The sequence below is a fragment of the Colobus angolensis genome, unplaced genomic scaffold (genome assembly GCF_000951035.1).
Source record: "Colobus angolensis palliatus isolate OR3802 unplaced genomic scaffold, Cang.pa_1.0 Scaffold346, whole genome shotgun sequence".
In the NCBI taxonomy this organism is placed as follows: domain Eukaryota; kingdom Metazoa; phylum Chordata; class Mammalia; order Primates; family Cercopithecidae; genus Colobus; species Colobus angolensis.
In genome coordinates, this window is record NW_012116777.1 from 364187 (window position 1) to 375957 (window position 11771).

General features: G+C 43.6%; 1 long non-coding RNA gene across 1 annotated transcript in view; it reads right to left on the bottom strand.

Annotated features, from left to right (window-relative positions):
* The window catches only part of LOC105519366, a 6677-nt gene extending 5909 nt beyond the window's left edge, over positions 1-768 (bottom strand). Inside the window, exon 1 of the long non-coding RNA XR_001002955.1 lies at positions 592-768. This is a non-coding gene — a long non-coding RNA (uncharacterized LOC105519366). The remainder of the gene's footprint in view (positions 1-591) is intronic.
* Positions 769-11771: the final 11003 nt, after the last annotated feature.

Sequence of the window (11771 nt, forward strand, 5' to 3'; positions counted from 1 at the left end):
ATGGACATGTGGGTTGATTCCAAGTCTTTGCTATTGTGAATAGTGCCGCAATAAACATACGTGTGCATGTGTCTTTGTAGTAGAATAATTTATAATCTTTTGGGTATATACCCAGTAGTGGGATGGCTGGGTCATGTGGTACATCTAGTTCTAGATCCTTGTTGGAGAGGATGTGGAGAAATAGGAACACTTTTACACTGTTGGTGGGATTGTAAACTAGTTCAACCATTATGGAAAACAGTATGGCGATTCCCGTTAAGTTTTAACAAGGGAGACTGGGGATCTCTCGGGCCGCAGCTCCTGCTACCCACACACCCAGTGGTGGTTCTGCCCTGATGACCCACCTGGCATCCCTGAACAATCTGGGAAATTCTCAGGGCTGTGGGCGCAGAGCAGGACGCTGCCTAGCGACTGGACCAGAGGAGAGGGGCGGGTCGCGGGGATCCCCGCTGCTGGCCCAGAGGCCATCTTGCAGCCACAGGGGACTGAGGGCTAAGCTGCTGGAGACTCGGAGCTGACTGTGGGGAGGCCAGTAACGCCGGTTTCACAGATCACTTTCCCCTCTCGGGATACCTAACCCTGCATACTCACCATTTTCCAGCTTCCTGGACGTCCAGACAACTTAAATATGCGTCCCCAAGGATCTACAGCACACAGGGCAACAGGGACTGTGAGGGAGTTTCCCGGGGCTCCCAAGGTGCAGGAGGCTCACGAGTGGAGACGGAACCCAAGCTCCTGCGCCAGCACCAGCGAGAGACAAAGGCCCCGCCAAACTCCAGAAGCCACGCAATCCTCTCCTTTCCTCTCCAACTGCGCACCTGATTGGGCGGTTCCCACATCAGCACCACTGATTGAATAAAACACCATGACCCACCCACTCCCGCCCCACCCCTGCCCCTACCCCCACTCACCTTCAGCGTTAGTGTATTTTTGTTTCTTTGTTTTACTTTAAGTTCTGGGATACCTGTGCAGAACGTTCAGGTTTGTTACATAGCTTTACATGTGTCCATGGTGGTTTGCTGCACCTATCAACCTGCCATCTAGGTTTTAAACCCCGCATGCATTAGGTATTTGTCCTAATGCTCTCTCTACCCTTGACCCCAATCCCCTAAAAGGACCCAGTGTGTGATGTTTTCTTCCCTGAGTCCATGTGTTCTCATTGTTCAACTCCCATATATGAGTGAGAACATAAGGTGTTTGGTTTCCTGTTCCTGTGTTAGTTTGCTGAGGATAATGGTTTCCAGCTTCAATCACCTCTCTGGGAAGGTCATGAACTCATTCTTTTTCATGGCTGCATGGAATTCCATGGTGTATATGTGCCACATTTTCTTTTTCCAGTCTATCTTTGATGGGCATTAAGGTTGGTTCCAAGTCTTTGCTACTGTAAATGGTGCTGCAATAAACATACATGTGCATGTGTCATTACAGTAGAATGATTTATATTCCTTTGAGTGTATACCCCAGTAATGGGATTGCTGGGTCAAATGGTATTTCTGGTTTTAGATCCTTGAGGAATCACCACACTGTATTCCACAACGGTTGAACTAGTTTACACTCCCTCCAGCAGTGTAAAAGCGTTTCTATTTCTCCACAGCCTCACCAGCATCTGTTGTTTTCTGACTTTTTAATAATTGCCACTCCAGTTGTCTTGAGATGGTACCTCATTGTGGTTTTGACTTCCACTTCTGTTTCTTGGCCACATAAATTTCTTCTTCCTCCTCTTCCTCCTCCTCTTCTTCCTCCTCCTCCTCTTCTTCTTCTTCTTCCTCTTCTTCTTCTTCTTCTTTCCTCTTCCTCTTCCTATTCTTCTTATTCTTCTTTTTGAGACAAAGTCTTGCTCTGTCACCTAGGTTGGAGTACAGTGGCAGGATTTTAGCTCACTGCAACATCTGCTTCCCAGGTTCATGTGATTCTCCTCCCTCAGCGTCCCGAGAAGCTGTGATTACAGGCACCTGCCAACAGGCCTGGCTAACTTTTTGTTTTTGGTAGAGACAGGCTTTCACCATGTTGGCCAGGCTGGTGTGGAACTCCTGAACTCGTGATCCACCTGCCTCCACGTCCCAAAGTGCTGGGATTTCAGGTGTGACCCACCATGCCCAGCCACATGTCTTCTTTTGAGAAGAGTCTGTTCATATCCTTTGTCCACTTTTGATGTTTTTTTTTTTCTTGTGAATTTGTTTAAGTTCCTTGTAGATTCTGGATATTAGAACTTTGTCAAATGAATAGGTTGCAAAAATTTTCTCTCATTCTGTAGGTTGCCTGTTCACTCTGATGATAGCTTCTTTTGCTGCGCAGAAGCTCTTTAACTGGAACTCATTTGTCAATTTTGGCTTTTGTTGCAATTGCTTTTGATATTTTAGTCATGAAGTCTTTGCTCATGCCTATATCCTGAATGATATTGCCTAGGTTTTCTTCTAGGGTTTTTATAGTTTGAGGTTTTACATTTCAGACTTTAATTCATCTTGAGATAATGTTTGTATAAGGTGTAAGGAAGGGGTCCAGTTTCTGTTTTCTGCATATGGCTAGGCAGTTTTTTCAGCACCATTTGTTAAATACGCAATCCTTTCCCCATTGCTTCTTTTTGTTAGGTCTGTCGAAGACCAGATGGTTGTAGATGTGTGTGGTGTTACTTCTGAGATCTCTGTTCTGATCCATTGGTCTATATATCTGTTTTGGTACCAATGCCATGCTGTTTCGATTACTGTAGCCTTGTTGTATACTTTGAAGTCTGGTAGCATGTTTTGTGCTGTTTTGGTTACTGTAACCTTGTAGTATAGTTTGAAGTTTGGTAGCATGATGCATCAAGCTTTGTTTTGTTGCTTAGGATTGTCTTGGGTGGACAGGAAAACAGGCACAAATAGTTGTGGTCACATGTCCAGAGTATCAAAGCTATTTAAGAATTGAGCTGAGACTTGAAATGCACATGTTCTTTCCCGTACCTGGGTCTGTTGTGTAATGCATCTTAGCAGCTATTTAAGGGTAGGAAGTAGAATATTTGGACATCTTTTAAACAACTTTTAAGCATTCTGACAATGCAGGAAAGACCCTCATCCCATCCCTGAGCCCCTTTCTCACCATGCTGCACCCCACTGCTGACCACATCATGGGGTGGCCATTAGGAATCAGGTGGGCAGCGGGGGCTGGGAATAAATAGGCAAGAATTACGTTGCCCACATTTACTTATCTTAGAAATGTTCTACAACCATACTGTGTGAAGTGATTATTCCAGGGTAATTGTGCCTGACTGTGCTGCATCTCAGTCTGACTTGTCTTTTTGAAAATCACTGGATTACTGTCATTAATGGGGGTATTTCTCCATTTGAAAACAGCCACTGTCCTCTGCAGGTGTCCTGATTTGGTTTGCTAGTTTAGACCCAGAAGGTAGCAGTGAGAAAATGTTTGGGCCACATCAGAATACCAATTCCCAGCTGGAGAATACATAGAAATTTCTTAATAATATCTAACCGTATTCTCAATAACCATTATATTTAACAGTGACAGCTTGGAAGGCAGGGTGGGACACCGATGACACAATCTTCAAAGTTTAATTTGGTTATAAGGTTTTTTTTGGTTCTTGTTTTCTTTTGCTTTGTTTTTGGATACAAGGTCTTGCTCTGCTGACCAGGCTGGAGGGCAGTGGTGCAATCATAACTCATAATTTCATTGTAACAGTTCTTTAAAAAATATTTTTGGCTGAGTTTGGTAACTCCCAACTGTAATCTAAACAGTTCGGGAGGCCAAGGTGGGATGATCACTCGATCCCAGGAGTTCAAGAAGAGTCTGGGCAACATAAGTAAGCTCAGTCCCTAGAAAAAATTTCAAAAATTGGCTGGATGTAGAGTTGAATGCCTGTGGTCTCAGCTACTTGAGAGGCTGATATGAAAGGATCTCTCAAGCCTAAGAGTTTGAGACTGCAGTGACCCATGATTCAGCTACTGCACTGACAGAGTGAGACGTGTGTGCGGTTGTGTGTATGTGTGTGTATAAACAATATGAAAGTGAAAAAAACTCAAGTGTGGGAAAAAAGTGGAAGCCCATGGTGGGGGATGTGGAGAAAGGTGAGTGTGGTTCCAGCAACTCAGTGAGACTTGGTTTTCCATCTTGAAGAACCGCCCATCCACACTGAAATCATAGCCTAGCACACACCAGTTCTCACACTACACCTGCTGGGATACCACTATGTACCATTTTATAAAAAATAAAATATTTCACCAAGATGAGGAGAAGAGAAAATGAGGGTTTCACATCTAGGGCCTTCATTTTCTTTATGAAACCACAGCCACTTGTCATTTCACTTTTCCAAAGGCGACTGACGGCACTAATAATCTTAATGAATCAACCAGGAAAAATGGGCCTCTCAAGTGAGGAGGAGGCACAATGGTAACTAACCCCAATCCATTCTCAGCTTTACATGGTGCCTGTATCTCAAGAAGTGGTGTTAGCCATGTGAACCATGTTCACTAAAGAAGTCCAGAAGAAAGAATATTTAGTACAACACAACAATGAGGCTGCAAATCAAACAGGTAGTGGAATCATGCATGAGGATTCAGTGCCACGACAGCAGTGGCTACACCTGGGTGTCACTTAAGACTTCGAGGTGAAGGACATTTTTTTTTCCAATTGGCTCAGGGAAACTAATAAACATTAGAATTGAAATCTGTTTTTCTTTTCAAAATTTCTAAGACATAGAGGACTCTCTAAACAGTCCAAAAGACATTCAGATATGCATGCAGCTGAGGATGCCTGCTCTGCAGAGGGATGACTGAGCAGCAGCCACCAACTGTAATAGATTTAAACTCCTCCTCTCATAGGGACAGGCCACCCCCACACACACCCCCTTAATTCATGGGCTCTGACTGTCAGGTGCACCTGGGGGACTGCCTTCCTCCCATCTCATTAGCTCTCCAACAAAGTCCAGCTCACTCTAAAACCTATCCTAGGATGTATGTTGTAGACTGTCCTCAATTCTCCCAGTGCAGTGTGACTTCCAGAGAGTGCACCCCCATCCTCTTACCTGAACTGATGTGAAAAGGGCTGGTAACCAGGCAGTTAGATGTTCAGTGACACTCTCATGAGCCTGGTAGGTGGCAGCTGGGTAAACCCCAGCTGAGTGCCTGTGACTCTACCCTTTTACCTCCCACTCAAGTGACATTATAAGCATAATTTTACATTTGTTCTAATTTACACATATGATTCTTTTCATAACATTCCTAACAACAGCCTTCACAACCAAATGAGTCTAGGTTACAGAACACATGGGCGAGCTGGGGTAACAGGTTTCACTTATTTTATTCCAATGTGAAATGAAGAAGTGATGGTTTAAAAACAAGACAAAGCTGTTTATCAGCTGTGGGGTTGCTACACTCGCTAGCTCATGCTCACTTCCTTTCAAACAAGGTATCTGGACAGACCATATTCATAAGTAGCTCTTTGCAAAACCCCAGGCAGAAGGCCCAGTCAGACACAGCTCCCTCAGGCTTACAGGGTGGCAACTTCCTCCTCCATGTTAGGCTCTGACAGCAGGCAAGGGAAGGAGCACAGGCAGCGGGGGACTGGGAGCCACCAGGGACCGTAGGGATTCCCAAACTCTCCAGAGCTATTCTCTGTAGAAGGGGTTGTGTGGCAAGGACCAGGTATGGAGCTGGGTTCCACAGAGAGGTGACAACCATGTCTGTATCTCTAAATTTCCCCCAGGATCCATGAGCCAGCCCTGCTTTACCCCAGGCCCTTCACCCATGCTACCCTCACTGTGTGTTGGGCAGCTCGGGTTAAAATGGGAGAAAAATACATTCAGATTTTGGTCTCCAAGTATTCCCATCTGGGATGCAGAGAGTAGGGAAGGAAGCCGGGGCCTGTGGCAGTGTATTTTGCTGTGCCTGAGGGTAGGCAGGCCAGGGCTGGGCATGTGGATGTCTTCAGGACCATCACTGCTCACTCCCTCCCCCTCACCTGGAACTACAACCTGGGCAGGCTATCATGATTAATACAACCACGTCAAGCTCTCATCCTGTCAGGAAACTAATGTGCACCTAATCCCAGTCCTATGCAGATCCCTGGCTTCCTATCCCAGGACACAGAAAAGCCTCTTATCTTTTTTACTTAAAACCTGGAACTTAAGCCAGATTGGGCCTGGGTATAGTGGCAGCAAAAGCAGCAGCCAGATATATACACTCCAGATGTATACACTCATGGGCACGGGCACATTCCACACTTGCTGGAGGATGAGAGGCCTGAGAGACATCTGTTTCCCAGCTGCTAACTGATGTCCACACACCCCATTCACGTGTCTTCATTTAGGTCTCTGCATACTATATTCGTTCAGCCAGTGCAAACACGTCTTCTGGGGGGCCATCATTAATTGCAGCACCAGCCCCACTTGTTCTGGAATGGGGTCAGGAGGAATCTGGACAGCTCCTAATCCCCCAGGACAAAGGTGATGCCACCTTTATAGCACTCACATCCAGCAGCACCATTTCTGGATACTTTTTTCAGACATAAGGAGCATGAGGTAGCAAACATGGTGTTACAGACTCAAGGCCATGGAGAGCCAGCTGCTGGAGAAGCGGCAGAGGGCAGACACATCTGTGGGTGACACCATGACAAACCAAGGCAGTCACAGCCCCTACCCCCAATAGCCCCAGGCCAGATGGCATTGAAATCTTCCCAGAGAGTATTGGGGTACCCGATGCCCATCACTCACATGCTCATTAGCACTGCCTTGTGTTGGTTACTCAGGGACTAAGGAGAGGGAGTGGGAGATGTAGATCCAGGGTGGGCACCACCTCGCAACCAGAGTCCACCTGACTGCTGGCCAGCAAGGAAGCCCAAGCAGCTCAGCTCTAGCCGGGCGTGGTGGCTGGCACCTGTAGTCCCAGCTACTAGGGAGGCTGAGGCAGGGGAATGGCATGAACCTGGGAGGCAGAGCTGGCAGTGAGCTGAGATCATGCCACTGCCACCTCCCAGGAGCCTTTGAGGGACTGGCAGAGACTTACTGGTTCCAGTAAAAGCCCCATGTGGATGCAGTAATGCTGTGTGCTGGTCCTTGACTGTAATTACAAACAGACACATGAGGTCCCCATGCATCTTGCAGCTCTCAGGGAGTGGGTTCCAGCTGCTTATGGTAGGGGCTTTTAGTCACTGGACATGCCTCAGGAATGGCCAAGCTTCATTAAGCCAGGCGTCTTGCTACAAGGTCCTCCACCCCACTGAGGACCTGCTTTCTTGCTCTCCCTGGCAGTTTCACCTTCCGGTTCTGGTTCTGGAGACACGATGGCCCCTCCTGGACCCCTGGCAGAATGTGCTCAGGTGACACACAGTCGACAGGCCCATTTCCAAGCCATTCTTCCATTTCTGACTATTTGAGGGACCCGAGGCTGCTAATGAGCACAGCACCAACCAGGGCCAGCTGTCTGCACCTGAATGTGATGCTGGTCTAGGTATCTCAGGGCCAGAACACTTCAGATGAGGTGGCCTGGTCCTCAGCCCCTAGCCTCCATGCTCTCTATTCCTCCATTCAATCCTGGCTCCAATGCCTCCTGCAACTCTCAGGTCACGATTGCAGAAGATGCTCAGGAAGAGAAAGCAGCTGCAGTCAACCCTGTTGAGGGTGGCAGATGGGTCCAGACTCTTGTGCTGGACTTCGACGTGGTACATGTGGTACATGTGGATGCAGGCTTTGAGCAGTGTGTATAAGTCTTTCAGGAAGGAGGAAAAAATGGTGTTACCAGGGCCCTACACCTTGGAATGAACCATCTAGCACAGAAAATAGTTTGCCGGGTGCTATCACACATGATTTTAATTTTCAACTGTACGCTTCCATTTTCAAATTCCACAATAAACGCATAAGGTGAGATTCTTGTTTCAACACACACACTCACAAACACACACACACACATTCTCTCTGTCTCTCTCTTTCTCTCTCTTACTCTCTCCTTCCTGCTATGGGCAAGGATTATTGTTCACAAGAAAACCTTCTGCCAAATGGGTCTGAAGCGCAGGCACATCTTGGGGAGCCACAAGGCCACTTCCTCTTTGTACACTAGTGTCTTGGGTAGGCTTCAGAACTTTGAGGCCTCCACAACCTTGCCCCACTGTCCTGGGCCGGATCTCATGCAGGGGTGTCCTGAGAACTTTTCAGGGCCCCCAATGTCAGCACTGTCTTCCAATGTGTGTTTCACGGTATTTTAAGGAAAGCTTCTGTGATCAACTGTGGGAGAAGCAGGTAGGTTCTGGGTATGTGAGTAGGTTGCCCACAGGTAACTTGAGTGCATGAGAGCTTTTGCATTACAACCATGCCAATCTCACCACAGCAGTTGGCAGTGCTGCACTAGGCAGACTTCCCTATGCAAAGGCTGTGAAGCTTTTCTTCCTTTTTTCTTTCTTTTTGTTCAATACATCATTTTTCTTTATAAAATTTGGTTGGGCTGATATCAAGCCTGGCTTAGTACTGCCTGATTTTTTTTTTTTTTAGAATCAGAACTCTGTTCTTTAACTCATGGGCTATGAAGTTAGAAGGTGCTGATGTGACAGCTGAGAAGAAGACCTGCTCTCCAATCCCACCCTCATGCCCTCATATGTGACACAGACCCCTCAGAGGAGTGGGAAAGTGCTGCCTTGCCCTGCTTCTGGGGGCCCTCTCCAAGGCAGTCCACCCAACTTCCAAATCAGCCTTCACTCATGCCCAGCCCTGAGCCCTCCTGCAGCTCCTCAATGTTGCACATCTCTGAGAAGTGGGCCAGCATATTGCTGTCCAGGTGCAGTGAGAAGCAGGTGCAGTGACACATGTCTTCACGGACCATGAGCACTGGGTAAATCTCCTGCACCATCGTCTTGGAGGACACCTTCAGGGAGAAAGCCCAAGCAACTCTGTTGACAAGCCACATGGCAGGAAGCGAGAACTTACCCTTTTTTTTTTCCTTGGCTTATTCTAGTAGTTAGCAACCTTAGCTTTTTGTTTTAATCTTTGAAAGTCTTTAAATTTTTTATAATTTTTGAAGTACAATATTTTCCAAGTTAATTATTCCTGGTTGCTAGTATTTTTTGTTTCATCACTGACATGTGGAAAGTTCTCAGCACCCCTGCTTTTTCTCCCAAATAATGTTTATACAATTTTCTCCCCATATTCTTTTTAAAAGACTTTTTCTCTGAATGTATTGGCCTACTTGATGGTGTTCAGTAAGTCTTATATTTCACTGGCATTTTTCCCATTCTTTAAAATATTAGTTTCCGGAACTCAATATTTGTGAATAATATATGTTCACTTTTCTTTTTTCTGCTCCATTGTTTGCTGTTGTGTCTCTGTAGTGAATTTATAAAACTCAGTTATTGTATTCTTCAACTCTATGATTTCTGTTTGGTTTTTAAAAATAGTTTTTATCTCTTTGTTGATATCATATTTTGCTCATTCATTATTTTTAAATTTCACTCAGTTGTCTATTTTTGTTATATTTTTGTTCACTGAGAATGCTTAAGATGATTATTTTAATTTCTCTATCAGATAGGCAAAAATCTTTATCTCTTAAGATTCAGTTTCTGGATATTTATGTTTTTCTTCCAGTGGGGAATATTTTCTACCTTCTCTCTGTGACTTATAATTTTTTTTATGAGACCTGGGGATCTATACAGCAGTCATCAAATCTGGCATTGAAAGACTGACTTAGTCAAGCCAGTCTTGACTAAGAGTCTATGGGACTGACACCCATAAGCCAGGGTACAGATTCTAGGTGCTTCACAAACACACTCTCAAATATGTTTTCTCTGGACTTGTGTGTGTTTCTAAGTTAAAGAGAATTTTTTTCTTGATGCCTTTTAGATTCTATTCTCTATTTTCTTCCCCAATTGGCTGTCTGTGGTGTGGCAGTTTCTCTAGTGCTGTAACAGGCATTCATCTTTCTTCTCAGCAGAGACAAACTGTCATCCATATGACTCCACTATGTCCTTGAGCATTCCACAGCAGGAGAGACAGGAGAGACAGAATTAGACAATCTCTCAAAAATCAAACATTTCAACACATATTCTACTGTTTTAATTGTTTCCTGAGGGAGATGCTGGTAGTTGGGCATTTTCTGATGAGCCCAATTACTGTTCTGGGAAAGAAAAGAAACTGCAGTGGACAGCCTGTAAGCCAGACTTGATCACCTTTCTGCAGCAATGAAAAAAATTCCTGGAGTGTAAAAAGAGATGAGAAAACAGCTATATACAATGCATGATGAAAATAAATGAGCAGGTAATACACGGGAGAAGTCCAAAGGTCACGGACAAGGCCAGAGTTTGAATATGGTTTGGTCATCTCTGCTCCAATGGAAATTATTTTGGAAAAGTCTACTTTTATTTTTCTTGCTGTTACGGAGGAATATTTTCTGTCTTATGCTTATTCTACTCTGTAATCCTCTAAGGGTTTTTCTCTCCCTCCCAGAATCTTTCAGTGAATTCACACTGAAAGCCAAAGTCCTCCCACAATCTTGTGAGGACCTAAATGATCTGGTTAGTTTGTCATTGCTTTTAGGTATCTGGGAAAATCTGTGCACACTTCTGGAGACTTCTGTTATGCCATTTTTTAGAAATCTGTGGTTCTGCAAGTCAGAAGTGTGTGAAGGGAGTTATGGAGGCATTGGGATTTGGTTTAGACATTCCAGAACACCAGAGACAGAAGTCACCCGTTTTCTGCTTTACAACGTCAAGTCCTATGTAGGGTAAAACATAATTCTACAAAAAACTAGACTGAAAAACTTGATAGGCAAAAGTATCTTATTAAACAGGAAAATCTAATTATTTTACTTTAGCATTTTCTTTTTCTTAATAGGACCTAATCATAGAAATTTAAACTCTATATGCCAACAGCCTCTACTGTAGGGTGATTTATTGTATGTGCTCATTCTACAGATTCCTTAAAAAAACTTTTCCCATAAGGGAAATTAGAACATTGTTCAACATACATTGAATTCCCAATTATTACCTTATTTCTCACTTATTATTTTATGATTCCATAATATGAAGATTACTATGACTGTGTTTTCACTTTCTGAATTGTCATATGTCACATTTGTCTGTAAATTCAGTTTCAAAAGTTCTAAAATGGCATGCTCAAATGTATATGTTATGTATAAATTATATAATTAATAATTTGTTAAAATATTTGACTTGTATGTTTAATTGACTGTAGGCACAATGTTACTATTAGCATTTTCTTCCGGTTTCCCCAACTTTTATTTGAGTAGTAGTATAATTTATTCCCAATTTGTATTTTATGTATCAATGCTTTATATTGTATTTACAATATTTATATTTTCACTGTATTTAGAAATGTAAGAATTTTCTCCCGAAGGCTAGATTACAGCCTTACCATTTTGTGTAAGAAAAGCAGCAATGCATCAGTAGCATAATTTAAAACTTTGTCTAGTATTACTTAAATTCTTATCCCTTAAAACTTTCTCATCACAGCTCTTTATAATAATTATAATGTGTTTTCTCTAAAATGTTGTTGCCCTAACTGTATCCAAATGATTCAAAATTTATACTTTTCATGGATTCACAGGAAGAGTTGAAAATTGTAGTTACCTAGGATTCTTTTTCAGTAGGACACTATGTTTATTCAGGATTTTATGGATTAAAGTTTCTCTTAACTGTGTTTTGTAATTTTATGTTTCTGTATTTTTTAGAGTAGGCTGTCTCACATCAGTTAATTTTGTTTTCAGTTTCTACCTATTGATTATGATTTTGAATTATGTTATTCAAATCGGAATTTTGGGGGTTCATGTTTCTTTTAACTTTGT